At 39.6% G+C, this 18,077-nt stretch overlaps 1 protein-coding gene and 1 long non-coding RNA gene across 2 annotated transcripts in view; one reads left to right on the top strand and one right to left on the bottom strand.

Moving 5' to 3' along the window:
- Positions 1 to 18,077, bottom strand: part of LOC125233435 (formin-like protein 14) — a 276,315-nt gene that overhangs the window by 203,092 nt on the left and 55,146 nt on the right. The gene's annotated exons all lie outside the window — the stretch shown is intronic.
- Positions 10,690 to 11,630, top strand: LOC125233441. The gene is made up of 2 exons (XR_007177855.1): positions 10,690 to 10,794; positions 11,355 to 11,630. It is a non-coding gene; the product is annotated as an uncharacterized LOC125233441 (long non-coding RNA).

Genomic DNA, 18,077 nt, shown 5'->3' with positions numbered 1-18,077 from the left:
CAGTAAAAATAGTCTTATTTCCCGTCATATATTTAGGTGGCTTCGGGTTGTAAACCTTAAAACTGATTTTTTTCTACATGTTTCCACCATTAAATTACTGTGAGGTATTTTGCTGAAAGAAAACGCTTATTTTCTGGGCGTAGTTTTTTTTAATACCTTCCATTCCAAACTATTGGTGGATTCGAAAATATAGGTTTTTAAAATTGCGATTAAGCGCTGTATATGAAATAAAACTACTGTTATAGAATTATTTTCAAAAATATCGTACCGGTCTTAGGCTATAAGGCATAACAGCAATTTAAGTAAACGTTGCAGATTGATTAAATACAAACATTATTTCGATGTGATGTAAATTTTCAAAGAAATTGTCACTTAATTTTAGGTAATTTCTGAAAAAAAAAATGATTGCGGCTTAGCCTCGTTTACTCTTTTTTAAAACCTTACAATAAAAATGTAGTCTGAGAAGTTTGTAGTACAGGGTATACGAATTATAAATTTACCTGTTTAGTAATCAAAATTGTCCAAATTTTACAAATAAGATCGACTAATTCAGCTGTATACGTGAGTTTTTCTAAACGTGCTTTAGAGAAAAATTCATAATTAATTTAGTGACTTGGTTTTCAAAAATCCAGTCTTATAAAAATCAAGATAATAAGATGCTCTAACTGAAATTTGAATTAAATAAATCTATTGGATAACGGAAAGTGTAGTGTGTGTATTTCACCGACTAAAACTACCAATTTTACATTATTTTGACGTTTTTTTTGAAAGCAGCCTTAACTACTACCATCTTACACGAGTCTGCTGCTAAAGTCTACGAAACCATCCTGCGAGAGTCGATCTACGATCCATTCGTAGCATATCGACATCTCGTTCCCCAGAGTGCAGCTTTTACCCTCCATTTCGGTTCGGGGGCGAATATCTCCCACTTCCAACTCCGAGCGAGTTAACTGACCCGGACAAGCTTTTGATAGTTAAACGGTTGGATGTCCTGCGACTAAGTACCTGCCTCAGCTTTTACTTCGAAACTCCATTAGGTATAGATATAAATATATCTGTAAAGTAAGGTGGATCCTATTACACATTTTTTTTAATTAATTCAAGAGCGTAAATTATTATCCGATACTTTCTACACCTCTTAACATTTTGTGAACGGTCTAATCGATATCTAAGAAAAAATAACTGAGTGCAACAGTTTAATAATCGCTTGAAAGTCTCCTTTTATGATAACTTTCAGTTTAATATCATGCAAAATGAAAGCTCAGGCCCGCACTTGAACGGTCGGCCGGCTCATTTCATTCCGCCGTAAATCAGTTTCCGTTCAGGGCTAACCGGAGTATAATGAACGGTAGATACATTAAGACTACTCATCGCGATATTTGGAAAGTATTGTAACACCTAGCTCTTTTGTAGAATCTGTGACATAATGAAAATAAGAATACATTGTGATAATACTATGATTAAATGATTTTTCCCCTCACTAGCTCGGAAACACGTGTTTTGTCCTTTAATACCAGCGGGTAAAAACGCATTTTATCCACTAGTGGGTAAAGTAATTTGACCTTGAATAAAGTCAAACTATCTGCTTTAAAATTGATAAAAGTAGGTGAATCTAGTAATAAAGATGATTTACCACCTGTGGAACTACTGGAAGCAGTGATAAACGCCTTTTTTGCGTTGTAGTTTCCTCGCTATAGTGAGGGGAAAAGTTTTGTGTTACACTCGGGTGCAAATGTATTTTACTTCTCGTGTGTTAAAAACTCGCACGTTCAGGATTCTATTCTCGAACCACTCGCTTCGCTCGTGGTTCAACTATAGAATCCTTTCACATGCTCGTTTTTCAATTCCACACTCGGCGTTAAAATACAACTTTGCCCCCTTGTATAACAAATAACTATTATTTATATTCCATTGTACTACAATATTTTAATGTAAAGTAATTTTTAACGTGACATGTATTAGTATTATTTATAGTTTTGTGTAATATTTTTGTGACTTTTCGAGATATGTATGTAAGATAATTTGTTCGTTTAATAGAATTATGTAAGTTATTAGCACGTAAGGTTTATCTGTAAGTGCTGATATGTAAAATAAAGAAACAAAAAAAAAAAAAATATTTCGACTAATTATACTTGTAAGCTGCAGCCCATGCGCTTAGTGAAGAACAGAAGCCTATAGAGGAACCTGATCTTCAACAGGACATGATGTCATCATCTCCTCATCAGCATTGAGGGAAAGCCTGAAGAAGAAGACTTATGCATGACAGGAGAGCTTATAGGTATAGATACTTATTGGTTGGACATACCAATAGTTTACCCTTTTTAGAACGAGACACCACTGTCATTATCACGCCAATCATCATCATGGAGTTACACCTACTGGAGACGGTATAAATATAGAGGAGTGATAAGGAGATACAGAGAGTTTCCTTGCCGTAGCGCAAGCGATTGTCCCTTTGCCTAGGCAGTAGGCACTAAGTTGTCTTATACTTGATTTCTAATTGGACTAATATGTATTTATAACTGTAACTATGGCTCACAGAGTGTGGACGCATGTTATTATGGCTCTTGAGACACAGGGAGATGGCTCTTGAGACACAGGGAGACCTACTTACTTTGAGAGCCAGGGACCAATATTGTATATACACGTAACCTTATAGTTGCAATAAAGAATATTTTATTTTTATTTTTATGTAACATATTGTCAAGTTAATTTGAAACCTAATAATTTAAAAAATTAATGCCAGATAAAATTATGATCGACGATGGGCTAATGGCGCTGACAGATAGCTTTCGTCGTAACAATTGTTTACAATTTATGTAGTCAATAACCAGTACCCTTTATCAAAAATCGAGATGTTCCTCGAATTTACGAGACTGCATCTCAGAAAGGCGGCTTTGCACCCGTCACACCAATCAATTAGAGAGAAAAGAAATGTCCCCAACAAAGGGCTCTGAGGAGTCTGAGGAAACTCTAATTTGTCTATAGACGGATGAACAATAATTTCTCTGTAACAGTCAGTGTCAGACAATTACGTTTCTTCAAACCAAGGACCATTTAATACTAGACTGATATAGCCCATACAAAACAGCGTACCCCTGAAAAAAGCTTAGTTTTTGCTTTAAAACTAGATGGCGTTGTTTCGTAACCCGGGAGTGGAAAAAAACATATTTTCACATATATTTTTACTTGTTTTTATATTATACTATGAATAACTATCAAAAAACTTTATTTTAATATCAAAATATTGACTCAAAACACAATTTTTACAAATTATATTTTTTGGTCGGCCTCGACGTAGTTGTGATCGCTTCGCTGGCTAAGTTTGTTCGCATTTTGTCTAATTATTGCCAAATAAAATGACTAGATGACGTTGGTGGACTAGGAAAATGTCACATCCGTTTCGTTGTTCATTAATATAATATACTTAGTGATAATAAACCTATATGTTGAGCTCAAATACGTTCAACAAAACGCAATCATTGTGCCAACAGATGTGACATCTGACATCCATGTCACATCACATAATATGTCATTGTATGATTTATTGAATATTCATAATAATATGGATATTAAATATTTTAGAATCGCAGCAGCAATGCGAGTAGAGATACAGAATTAATAACTGTATAAATTAATAATTGTATGACCAATGACCTCATACATAAAATTACCAGTTTAGGTGACAGAAGGCGAATCCAATTTGTAAACATTAAATGTGCTAAGGAAAATAATCTTTCCGATTTTCAACGGGACACGGCTGAAGGGGCGAGCTGGTTTCGACTCCGCCCATGCATCTCAATTGTCCAGAAAGTTCATTCGAAGATAATTTTGCTTATAATAATCTGAGTAATCACAGTGAATGGTTTGACAGTATTTCAGCTAACATGTAGAGAGACTTGCTAGCTTCGTCGGTCAGGCTTCGTCTTGGACACAACGCGGATAGTTAGGCCGCCAGGTGTGGCACTTTGGATTACGTTTTTATAATAAATTAATGATAGTTTGTATTGTTTTGGTAATATATTTTCTACTCGTATACTACTCGTTTGGTACTCGTATAAACCTAAACTGAGATAATAAATGAATAAAAGGAAATAAGTAGTGAAACTCTGACATAAGTAATAATTAATGAGACTAAATGCGTTTTCACATTATCCGATCCGATATCGGATGTAGGATTGATACCCCATACATTACAGGCGCTATCTTGGATTTTTTCCATTTAAATCCTTCCGACATCCGATATCGGATCGGATAATGTGAAAACGGACTAAGACAATAGATACCACAAGTGTTAAATACCTATGCCTATGTATATCCCACCAAAAACATTCTGTAAAAAATAGCCGTCTCGATGGAGCTGCTTGCTTATCTCTAAAAAGTAATGAAATCTACATAAAGTTCCTTACTGCGATTTCTTTATTATTATAGTTAACTAGTTTTGCCTGCGGCTTCGCTCGCGTTAAATTCGAAAATCTCTCCACAAACTTCCATCCTCCATTCTAAGGAAGTGGGGGGATATAAAAAGAGACAAAAAGTAGCCTATGTCACTTTCCATCCCTTCAACTATCTCCACTTAAAAAATCACGTCAATACGTCGCTCCGTTTTGCCGTGAAAGATGGACAAACAAACAGACACACACACTTTCCCATTTATAATATTAGTATGGATGTTGTGTGACTTGGCCGTTGAAGTGTAGCGGTGCTGGCGACAGATTGGTGCAATGGTGTCATGGAGCACCTGGTTATAAACTTCTTTATACCCTTGTGTATAAAGAAGTTTATAAGTTTCATATTCGATGGTCCGAGCTAAGGTTCGTAAAGCCATGAAGCCGAGCTGATAATCATTGTCGCTAAACGCCGATCGAAACGCAGTCTGAAGTGGGTGATAAACGTACGATACGAGCAGGTATGCGTACTTATGGCTCGACGACCTTTTTCGATTGTGTGTCACCGTAAGTACGCGTAAAAACCGCTGCGCATAGTAGTCGACCATCCAACGCGTACTTGCTCGTACGCCTATCACCCACTTGACGTCGCGCCAACACTTTATGGAAAAAGCGGGTTTTCGACAACTACCAATAAGATTTTAGACATTCAAAAATCTTCAATAATACTCAACTGTTTCGGTCGCACTCGTTCAAATATAGGATAGGATTGGTATGAGCGAGACGGTCAGGAGATTGATTGTCAACATGATGGTTGTCTATTGTTTGCCCGACAGTCATTTAACATAATATTCATTTGCCCGAATCTAACTTGCCTGAATTTCATTTGCCCGAATGATTTGTTTACCATAAAAATCATATGACATACTGGTTGTTTATCCGAATATTACCTTCCATAATCATACAATGCCATACTATTTGTTAGCCATATTATTAAGTGCAATAATATGGTTTCATAGAATATTCAAACGCCATAAGCAATTATTGCCATATTAATTGTTGCCCATATTATTACCTAACCTAACCTACTTTCTGATAGCAGTTTCATTTTCCAGGGGTCACAGTTCTAACCTAACCTAACCTACTTTTCCAGCTGTTTCATTCTCCAGGGGGTCACAGTTCTAACCTAACCTAACCAACTTTCTGATAGCAGTTTCATTTTCCAGGGGGTCGCAGTTCTAACCTAACCTAACCTACTGGCTGATAGTATTTTCATTTTCCGGGGGGTCACAGTTCTAACCTAACCTAACCTACTTTTCAAGCAGTTTCCTTTTCCAGAGGTTCACAGTTCTAACCTAACCTACTTTCTGATAGCAGTTTCATTTTCCAGAGGGTCACAGTTCTAACCTAACCTAACCTACTTTCTGATAGCAGTTTCATTCTCTAGTCCTTCTAGTACCTATTGTAGTAGTTTTCGATTCTGCCAAAGCACATTATGGAAATTGACTTTTCTGGACGCTAATTTGTATGACAAATGATGGTATGGAATGTGGTAATTACGGATTTCGATGTTTCTGACAAATGACATTATGGAAACTGACTTTATGGGAAACAAAGTTTCTGGCACTAGATTAATATAGTAAACAATGATTATGGCATAAGATGTTATGAGAAACAATATTATGATTGTTGAATAGGATGGCAAATAAAATTATGGCAAATGAAATTCTGGCAAATGGGGGTATCCCCAACATGATATCTATCATAAACACTGTTCGAAATGGCCTCATTAAAATCTAAATTTTAAATATATTGAAAGTAATATTACTAATCATTGACGTCACGCTCAAAATGAAAGAGATAGAAAATTTGACAGTATGGTACTCTTTTACATGATTGTCATAATTCAAAATAAGAACGATGGCTGAAAATAAGAACGGGACTGAAACATGACACGGGCCCCTAGCGTCATCTATATACTTTTCACTGTATCACTTGTAATGCCGTTAAACTACCGCGTGCGTATTTAAAAAAAAAACGACATTTTTATTCAAATGACACTCTTAGTGACATCTAGCGACATAGATTTACGGCTGCCAACGGGGTACGGTATTTAGTATGGACTCTGCTGGTCCTTTATAATCGTCCTTGCTTCAAACTAACAGATCATTTTTGGACGGTTGACGTTCAAGGTTCGAATCGTACCGTATTTAACTTTTATTTTGTTTACTTTCCGATGGCGAGTAATTTCGATGAACCCCTGGTCGTCATCGCAGCCCATTTTCTCTAATGTAGGGGAGACTGCCTTGAATATAAAACGTCACTAATGATTTAGAAGATTACTGCGAACGTGACAACCCCGGAAGATTAAACAAATTATTATATTAATGGCCACAGAAATAGCCCCTAAACTCACCAAACAATATCGATTTTTGATAAAAAAATATTCTTTAGACGTTTGCTTTTCATTTGGTAAAATTTGCACTAGGCTAATTTTTATAACACGAAAGTACTAGTTCTGTTGAAATTGGAACGTATCCTGTCATATATCATTATATACCGATTGTGTTTTGTGTCGTTAGAATTCACGAAACTATTTACTAGCCCAGTACACAGATGAGACAGAGGTATAGCATACATTGGCGGCTTAATAGTGGTAGACTACACATATGGGCCAGTAATGGGAATCTCAATCCATTAACCCAGAATGTGAATAAGATGCTAGAATGCCTCACAAAGGAGATCGTACGGCCACATGCCAGAGTGCATGGTTGAGACGGTATATTCATAGTAGCCACGGCACGACGTCGTAACGTGATGTTTTACGTTACACGCCGTAGATTTACACGTCACGACGTCGCAACGTTACACGACGCCGCAACGTGCCACGGCACGTCGTCATAACGTCTAATTGTGTGTAGGCCTTTAAACTGTCACCACATGCGGCCCTTTTTTTCATGTAAATCGAAATCCTGACATAGCGAAAAAAGTACTGGTCTGACAATTTTTTTCGAGATAGTATATGCAAAAATTCTGTTGAAACAGTGCGTCTGTTCGCAATAAAAACAACAGCCCAACCGGCCTAGCCGACGTGACGATCATTGACGCTACGCGGCGATCGAAATGCAATTTGATTATGTCGCGCCACTGCAGAAGAGCGATAGGGAGATAAGACGAAACGTTACGAAGCGGTAGCGATTGTAACGTTGGTTATGTACCCTGTAGTTTATATTATGATGCAGGTTTGTAAAGTGTCAGTCAGCGGCTCGGATTGGGCACTTGTCACTCATCAGATTTTATGCTTGAAAACTGAAATCCGGGGGACTTTTTCATTGGCCGTTCTTCCTTTTTTAGGCTTTTGTCCTCAGCTTGTTAGTCTGTTATTTTCAGGCACACACTAACTAATACGGCATTGTGACACAGAGAGGATCTTAACACTACAAGTGTATTCTAGCACATACGATCACCAGAAATTTAGCATTAATACGCTTCAATTCTTTGGGACAAACGACTTTAGGACAAATATTTCAACTATGCGAGTTATTATTATGTTTTATATTTTCGGAGGTGATAACCTACTCTATAGATGTCTCTCTCTAACTTCAAAAGTAACTTCCAATAAACCCAAGCAAGAAATAGACGCTAGAAATCCTGCACCTCCGTCTTATGCAAATTATGCAGCGTCAATTTCAAAGGCCTGCAATACTTGAGGCAATTAAACGGATTTGCCGCTCGGATTGTTTCTGAAGTTGACGCCGAAATCGGAGCTCGGAGCTCCTGCAAGTTATTTACCTTTGCCTCTGAGAGGCAGTAATTGGGTCAAAACATAAATGAGCTTTGCGATTTGGGTATATTTCACTTTACCAAAAGACTAGCTTCTTTATGAACAAATTAAATTATTTACTGTAAAATTGTAAATACATTTAAATTTGCGCTATAAAGTAGACACACTTCTTTTTAAAGTAAAACCTGAAAACTTACTTTACTGAAACTTTGACGACCGGTCTGGCCTAGCGCGTAGTGACCCTGCCTGCTAAGCACGGTCCCGGGTTCGAATCCCGGTAAGAGCATTTATTTGTGTGATGAGCACAGATATTTGTTCCTGAGTCATGGATGTTTTTATGTATATAAGTATGTATTTATCTATATATCGTCACCTAGCATAGCACCCATAGTACAAGCTTTGCTTAGTTTGGGGCCTTATGTTGGATATAGGTAGATACTTAGATAGGTCATACAATTCGAAATATTATAAAATTTAACTGACTTTCAAGCCTATTTTCAAATATTATTTTTTCTGTACATGGACAATTGAAAAGTATAATTTGGTTAATCGCCGCGGCAATTCCTCTGCGGACCACAAACGGGACAACTTTGACAACGGGCTCAGATTGCAATTAGTAGGGCGCCCGACTCGCCAACATTTACATTTTAATTTAAATTTCGCCGATCCTGACGAGATTCAAGATAAATTGGACTGCGTATTTAGCGCAATAATTTGAAACTGCCACCGTGGTCTACAAATTAAGGGGTGGGAATAATTGTTTGCCTTGTAATTAATAATTCACATTAATTTTATGGCCCGCTAAGGCAGCCTGTGTTTCGCGGTTTGCTTTTGATTAACCGGTGTCGCCTGTATAATTTTAGAGTTTTAATTTTAACCTTTATACCACGCTGAATAAAAACACGTGTAAATGTCATTAATGTCAAGTGAAACTTCTATGCGACTTCCAACTGACAGCGCGTAACACTCAGTCCGGGTTACGTTGCGTGAAATGCCGCTCACTCAGCGCGTAACATTCTGCGTGTCGTTGCGCTGAACGCGACCTACTCATTCCATTCATTCAGTTACCTATTCTCTCACTCAGTGACAAAATGTTTTTGAGGTTATGTTATGAAGTTTCACTTCTTCCGTGCGGAGGGACTCCACGCACATGTAGTTCTTTTGAAATATTTCGTTGACTTAATTATTTAGGTATAATCATGTATAATCGGAAATTAACCAATAAAATGCTGAACAAATGACAATATTATTTGCCAGTTAATATCCTGCCGAAAGGTAATATAGGCTATTGTAGGGTAGATGTACCGACTATTGATTTGGCCGACTAGGCCGACTACCGACTAGTCGGCGCTGGGGTGGCCGATTAGTCGGCCGACTAGTCGGCTAGTCGGCCAAAACAGTTTTTTCAACTAAGTTCACATTTTGAATGTCGTTTTTGGTCCTTTGTTCGCGCTTTTCATGATTTTTTTACAGGTTCAAATGTCTATGAGAATATTTAGATAGATTTTCCATTTTTAACAACCGGTTTGGCATAGTAGGTAATGAATTAGTAATCCTGCCTATGAAATTGATAGTCCTAAGTAGGACATTATTTTTGTGATATCTGATATTTGTTGTTTTGACTAAGAAAGGCATAACAAATAGGTACACAATACAACCACATCAGCTGTTGATTTATTTTTGTACTGTTTTTCTATCACTTATTATGAAGTGCCGACTAATCGGTCTTTTTTGCCGACTAGTCGCCGACTAATCGCCGACTACAAAAGTGGCCGGATAGTCGGCTTTCCCGACTAGTCGGCGACTAGTCGGTACATCCCTATAATATACCCATTATTTACGCTAGATTTAATGAATAAACCCTGTAACGGTTTACCGTTATCTCTAACAAAAATTCTATTAAATAAAAATAAATAATTAACCAAAATATAACTATAAACTACTATAATACATTTTTACATACATTCTTCTAAATAAAATATTCAAAAACTTAAAAAATAAAAAACAATGTAAAATAAATATACGTACAAACAGAATTGACGATTGCATTTGTTATTAGTTAAAACTAGATGCGAATACAAAAGACTACGTCACCGCTCCAGATAAGCGATAGGCGCTGGTCAATGTATGAGGCGCATTCGCGCTCGCATTCCCTACCACGGCTCCGACAGCGAAAGGTCAAGTTACCTAAAACCACAGATGTCATATATACCATAGATCAAGCAAACGTATCTACTTAGCGTGTCAAATGAACTCAGTGAAATCCACTGAGTTGTCCGTCTTTACTCGCAGCTTGCAGCTTTCGGGCGTCAATTTTTGTAAGTTGAAGTCAACCAAAACATAAAAAATGCCTCGTTACGTGATATTCAATTGCAACAACACAAAAATTATGAACAATCAAGAGCCTGAGACATATTTAAAATTACAGGCAAGAATCAACTTCAGTACAAAACTTGACACGCTCGGCCCCTATGCAAATATATGAATTTGTTTCTTCTATCTAAATTAAGTTCTGTGCCTAAAACTCTCATAACGTCAGACGACATGGAGTGACAAATTTATTTTAATTTTTAATTTTTACTACAATTAAATGTGTTAAGTGCCAGTTTTTCCCCAAATAGGGTGAGTGTTTTGAATATTTTGTAGAACTAGATTTAAGGTTTCTTCCATAGTTCATAGTCTTAATAAGGAATCATTTTCTTCATTCAATCATTATTCATTTATTTCTTTCTGGGTTCATCTTTCTCTATCCGCTTAGTAACAATATGTTTTCCTTAGAAACAATGTTGGAATTAACAAGCTTCTCGATCTTTCTAGAAATATGGTTCTACCCGCTTTATAAAAATCTTAATCATTCTTGTGGAATTTTCGCTTAATTTTAATTTAAATGCATATAAATAGAAACCAATCTGTAGTTAATCTACATTAATAATGTTTTTAAAAGTTTTTTTTTATTAGCAAAAGTACTTTTAGTTAAATAAAAATTACTTCCTTTTTGTTAAAAAAAAATGATGATTTAACTTGTGACTGCCACATCATTGATTACCTTTTTTAACGCTTTGGGGTTCACTAAACCAGCCTACATCTCATTAGCACTTTTAATTTGGCCAAAGTTCCGGATGTCGCAGTCACTTGTTCGAAATTGGACTTTTCTTGAAACGGCCATTTTACCGGAATTCCAGGGAACAAGTCTGGGGTCGTTAACTGGACCCACAATTTGGATGCGCGCGCGCCTGCACACGTTCCGGAAGGTTCCGGAAGGAAGACTGGCGGTCCGGAACGGCCTCTGATGACGGCCACGCCCAGTACGACTTCGGCGGCGTAGTGCAGGGAAGTGACCCCTAACAAGGGCTTGTTTCTTCTTTTATTGTAACCGGCCAGCTCAGGAAATACCTACCCACGATCCTGGATAATTAGATAGGTTTTTTTCATTTAAAATATAGTTTGTAAAATTTTTCTATCGGAGTTTTTTTCTTCTCTCTAGTTTTTTTATTCTACCCTAGTTTATGCGACGCTAAACGTCACAACCCAAAGATAATCACATTTTAGATATAAAACGAAGTTATATTGAAATATAAATTGTACAAGCTAGAGACTAAATGAGTTTACAATTCATTAGGGACTTAAATTAAACAGATTTCAAGGCTGATACAAATATACATTGTAGTGAAGATTAAATAGTTAGATAGTTAAATACTTCAGTTTTTCGATTTCAATTAAATTGAAGAATAATCATCGTAATTATCGTCCACAATTTTCTAAACAAAATTCTGCACAACTGACGTCAGAACAGAACTGTGTTTACAGTTTTGCACTTTAATTATTTACAATTTTACCTATGTGAAAAAGGTAAACATAGCCTAATTACAACGATGTCGGTTGTAGGTATTTTCTTCTACTTAAATACATGTGTCCCCTCGCTTTAGATATTTTAACTAATTGAGCGTAAAAAAATAGACCTCGCCGGAGTGGCCAGCCCCCAAACGGTCCCCATGTCATTCGCAGGTCTGACCGAAACTTTTCCCCCATTTCTTCGCAATTTATCTAGTAATAAGTCGCATGGACCCAATGTTTATACTAAAGTACCTACGATTTTAGTTTTTATTGTTCACTTTGAGAAGTAACTCTTTACAAACTTTATCGTTTGGGCGAATTTCGATCAGACTCGCTCAAAACTTGTGCTATCTTTGGTATCCAAATAAAATTAATACAATACTCATGATAGTCCGTTTTCGGAACGGTCGGAAGGATATAAATGGAAAAAGTCCAAGATGGTGCTGGTAATGTATGAGAAAGATATCTGTCCGACATACGATATCGGATCGTATAATGTGAAAACACACTTACTCTATGAACGGTATTTTAAGTTACTCAACTTGACATATGTTTACATACGAAAAATTTTTGTGTGAACTTTTCCTCTCATTGCGGGGATTCGGCAAACAGCATTGAGGAAAATGGAATGGAAAAGAGAACTCTTCGTATTAGTGCGAGAATATCTCCATAAATGACATGTGAACACGTTGTGATAGCGTAAATTTTTACGACAGTTTGTGTGGTCTGATTCCAAATAGTCGGTACTTTGCGTTGTAGTGTAGGTTCTCGTAATGTGTTAACATATTATTTGATATCCTTGTGTTCGTATTTGCTAATTAATCGCATCGCCAAAACAACTTTCACAGAAATGGGGAATTTTGCGTCCCGGGTTATAAGATAAATAAGAGACTCCTCTCTTACCAAAAATGCTATTTGACAAAGTATAATTTTTAAGAAAAAAAAAACCGCCGCCTTTGGTGTTCTGGTGAAAGCTACTTGCGAATGTTGGATTACGTATTTCGGTTCTGACCATCACCAACAGTTCCACTGCACCAAATGTCACTATTCTGGACGTAAGTGCATGCTGTTCTTATAAAAATACCAAAGTCACTATAAACGTGCCGTTCAGATTTGAGGAGTTCGGTTCTGACCATCATCAGCATTTCCACTGCACCAAATGTCGCTGTTCTGGACGTAAGTCCATGCTGTTCTTATAAAAATACCAAAGTCACTATAAGCGTGCCGTTCAGATTTGAGGAGTTCCGTTCTGACAATCATCAGGAGTTCCACTGCACCAAATGTCACTGTTCTGAACGTAAGGGCATGCTGTTCTTATAAAAATACCAAAGTCACTATAAGCGTGCCGTTCAGATTTGAGGAGTTCCGTTCTGACCGTCATCAGCACTTCCACTTCACCAAATGTCACTGTTCCGTACGTAAATTCATACTGTTCCTTTAAAAATACAAAAATCACCATATGTATGCCTTTCAGATTTGAGGAGTTCCCTCGATTTCTCCAGGATCCCATCATCAGAACTGGGTTCTGAGAAAAATGGGACTAATCTGTAAGCATATACATTCAACAAAAAAAAATTCAAAATTGGTCCAGTAACGACGGAGATATCGAGAAACAAACATTAAAAAAAAAAAACATACAGACGACTTGATAACCGTCCTTCTTGAGAGATATGAGGCGACGGTTAAAAATGGAGTTTACCGAGTACCGACAGATTGTGTAATTTTTATTACATTTTCAGAACTCCACTTCAATAAACAAAGTAAGCTCTACGATAAATATAAGAACAGAAAAAGTTGTAAAAGGGGAAAGCTAACAAGCGCACTTAATGATACCCTAGTCGGCAAAACTCAAAAGACAAACGAATCGGCTCGAACAAAGAAATCGTTCATGCTTTTTCTCAAACATGCCCTTTATGGTGGGGCGTTTATTCGGGGTTTGGGGTAACATGGTGCCCTTTTCAACGTTGTTAGATCTGCGCGGGGGGGTGCTACGGGAGGGTACACGACCGTCAAACACACGAGCTAGTTTAACACTGGTTTATTATCATATACATGCAGAACAGGTTACAAACACAGCGGCGCGCACTCACACACTCATACATACCTAACACTCCTCCCTCTTATAGCTAGAGCTTAATACCTAAACCTTAATACTAATCACTGATTGTCTCCTCGGTATCGTAATCTTGCGTGGGAGTTGCAAACTGGGGGCTTATCGCATAACGTCGCCTAATACTGGCAGGCGGCGTTGTAAGCGTTGTCGAACCCTCGGTCCGAGCCGGGTCTTGGTCTGCCGGTGTGGCAGTCTCATCCAGCCTCTCTCCCTCCTGTGGCTGTGAAGAGAGCGGGTCCGCAGCAGCAGGTGGTGCAGTACTCGCGGCGCTCGCGCTCGTCGTGGAGGGCGCGGCGGTGGCGGCGGCGGCGGCCGGCGTGGCGGGCGCCGACGTCGACGACGGTATGTCTGGCACAACGTCGGGATCCCACTGCGAGTTGTCGCTTAGTATGGGGAATGGATGAGCCCTCAGTTGATCTATGTGTCTGGTTAACTCGCAGTCCAATTGTGGTACATAAACTAGGTACATGACTTTCCCGATCTGTTTTCTTACGATACCTTCGATCCAAGTAATCTTCTTATTATTATTAGTGTATTTTGTTAACCACACGTTGTCCTTAATTTTGAAATTGGGTCGTTGAACTCCTTTGTAATATTTAGCCTGTAAGGACTGACGTTGTTCCACATTTTCAATGAGGTCTGTGGACGAAGGAGACGGTGCGAACGGATTTATCAAATCTAGCCTCGATCGTAACTCTCGGCCGTATACTAATTCGGCGGGTGATTTACCTGTGGTACTGTTTTTGGAGTTCCTATAGTCAAATAAAAATTTCCATATTTTTGCCTGGTTTAGTTTATTATTGGGGCTACTTAGAATAATACCTTTTAACCCCTTCTTTATGACCTTTACCAGTGATTCCGCTTGACCGTTGCTCGAAGCGTGATAAACGGGGGACAAAACATGTTTTATCCCGTTAACGGCACAAAACATACTAAAATCTTGGGAAGTAAAAGAAGTGCCATTATCGCTCACTAAAGTGTGAGGTACGCCAAATCGTGACATATAATCATACAGCCGCTCAACAACAGCCCTCGACCCGTACGACGTCAACATACTGTAACATTCAACCCATTTGCTATAAGCGTCAACGATAATTAGGTATACGTGATTATTGAACGGGCCCAAGAAATCAATATGTAGTCGATAAAATGGGTGCGGAGGCATCGGCCAGCTGGCTAGCGGCGCGTGCGGCGGCGCGGGGCGCAGCGCGGCGCACACGCCGCACGCGCCCGCCAGCCGCTCCAGCGCCGCGTCTACGCCGGGGAACCATAGCCGCGCCCGCGCCGAAGCCTTCATTTTCACTATGCCGAAATGAGAACTATGTAATTCGTTACAAATACTGTCCCTTAATGACGAAGGAATGACAACCTTATGCCCACGCATCAAACATCCATTTTCGAATGACAACTGCGATCTACAATAATAATATGGTTTTAATTCTTTATCATTCGTCTTCCTAGGCCACCCATTCATGACATATTGCTTAACCGTGCTAAGTACCTTATCGCGGTCGGTTTCGCGCTGGAGGTCGGCCAGCGTCACGGGCAAACTACCCTCAACCACAAAATTGACGTAAGCGGTTCTTACCTCACATTCCTCAGCGGTGCGTCCGCGCCCCGCCTCCCCTGCCTCCCCCGCCCCTGCCGCCCCGCGAGTCGGAAGGCACGCTCGCGATAGATAATCAGCACTGTTTTGTTTACTGGTTATATACTCGATTGTATAATTATAGGCTGATAAAAATATCGCATAACGTTGCAGTCTGTTAGCGGATATTTCAGGGATGCCCTTATGGGGTCCGAATATTGAGAGTAGGGGCTTGTGGTCCGTCCGCAACACAAATGGAACTGACCGACCATATAAGTATTGGTGGAAACGCCTAATTCCAAAAATAATCGCAGTAGCTTCCTTCTGAATTTGCGCATACTTTTTTCCGCTGTCGTAAGCGTACGGGAAGCGTACGCTATTGGCCTTTCCACTCCGTCAGTGCCCCTCTGTGAAAGAACGGACCCCAAGCCCACCGGTGACGCGTCTACAGTTAAAATCAAGGTAGCACTGGGGTCAAAATGGGCTAAAGTACTATCTGAAGCAAGAATATTTTTTACTTTATTAAATGCGTCGTCATGGATAGACGTCCAGTCCCATTTAGTATTTTTTTTTAATAATTCGTACAATGGGCTTAAAACTGAAGATGCCGACGGTACAAAATTGCGGTAATAGTTGGCTAGGCCTAAGAAAGACTGTAGCTGAGCTACGTTTTCGGGTTTAGGCGCCTCCAAAATAGCCTTAACCTTGTCCGGTGATTTCCTTACCCCGTGTTTATCTATGACATGACCTAGATAAGAAACTTCGTCCTTGAAGAATTCACACTTGCTCATTTGAACGGTTAGATTCGCGTCTTCTAGACGTCGCAATACCGCGGTTAACCTTTCTTTATGTTGGATTTTATTTGTACCCGTAATTAGGATATCATATAATTAGGAGTCGTGTTCAATGCGCGCAGCGACGTAGACGCGTTGACGAGTAATTAAAATAAATTGCGAATTAGCGCGGCTTGTAGCCGCGCTAACGATTTGACGCGATGGATCACTCCAAGTCGAGTCAACCCATCGTGAATGAATTCCTCGCCTTTCTACAACTGAAGAACAAGCTGTTGCTGGAAGGAAAGATGGATGCGGCTGCTGCTATGCAGATAAGTTCTCGTGCGTCGAGTTTTACCATCGAGGACATCTGCCAAGCGAAGCAAGTGCTGTGCCAGTCCCTGGGGATCGTCGGCACATATGTACCTCACCGGAGAGGTGATGAAACCGGGGAGAAGACCCTTCAAGACATTAAAAAGATCCTGAAGGAGTATGAAGACCGGATTCCGGAGTTTGTAGCGACGGATACCATCCTGCCGTCATGTGAATCATGTGATCCGGATCGTGTTGATATTCGCTGCTTGGTTAAGGAAATCGTGGCCCTTAAATCAAGTCTAGCGGAAGTTAAAGTTAAGTTTGAAGCCAGTCTAATCACAATAGCCGAATTACGCAATGAAGTCTCTACTTTGCGTAATGCTCCAATTCGGTCGGCGGTTTCAAATATTATTAATAATGATATTCGGACTGACACTAGTGCTAAGTCGGTCAGTATGCGCGATGCTGACACGCTGAAAAGTTCAGCACGTGCCGCCGCTCCGCGCGCGCCCCCCCTGCGCGCGCGGCTGCCCCCTGTGACCTCGAAACCACGTCAGCGTGATTATGCTGGCGTTGCAGCCGGTCAGCTCGTCGCAGCCAGCCGGGTCAATGCACCTAATAAGGGGTGTGAAGAACCACTGGAAGAAATTTCCTCCCGCGCTAAAGTAGATAAGGAGGGATTCACACTGGTGGAACGGAAGAAGAAGACGCGCAGGGCACCTCGTAAAACTCTGTGTGGCACCGCAGAGCCGGTTAATTCTGGTCTACGAGTTGCAACTCCGAGTAAGGCGCTCTACGTGTCCCGTCTTCATTACTCCGCCGTGGCTGACGAGGTGGTGGAGTACGTTCGCCGGAAGACTGGCTACACGCTGAGGGTGCACCAGCTACAGTCGCGTCACTATGTGCACTTCAGCTCGTTCGTAGTGCGCGTGCCGCGGCCGCTGCAGGACACCATCGCGAGCGCAGACTTCTGGCCGAAAGGTGTAGTTTTTCGGCGGTTCCGGGGCAACCTGCCGAATCCTACACCGGGGCTAACGACGCAACGGAGCCACGCTGTTCCGTCATCGCCCAAATCAATTGTTTAGTCATAATACTTTTTTCTTTGTAATGTTTTTTTTTTACTGTTCTTATTTACTGTTTTTTTTTTTTAATTTAATTTCATGACGCATTGGATTATCTGTAATGTCATTGAAATATGTTTTCAAATAAATAAATAAAATAAATAAATAAATAAACAAATCATCCAATAAAAAAATTATTCCATCTATCCCCGCAAGTACGCATT

The sequence above is a fragment of the Leguminivora glycinivorella genome, chromosome 14 (assembly GCF_023078275.1).
Source record: "Leguminivora glycinivorella isolate SPB_JAAS2020 chromosome 14, LegGlyc_1.1, whole genome shotgun sequence".
In the NCBI taxonomy this organism is placed as follows: domain Eukaryota; kingdom Metazoa; phylum Arthropoda; class Insecta; order Lepidoptera; family Tortricidae; genus Leguminivora; species Leguminivora glycinivorella.
The sequence above is the reverse complement of the archived record's forward strand: the minus strand, read 5'-3'. Positions and strand labels throughout refer to the sequence as shown.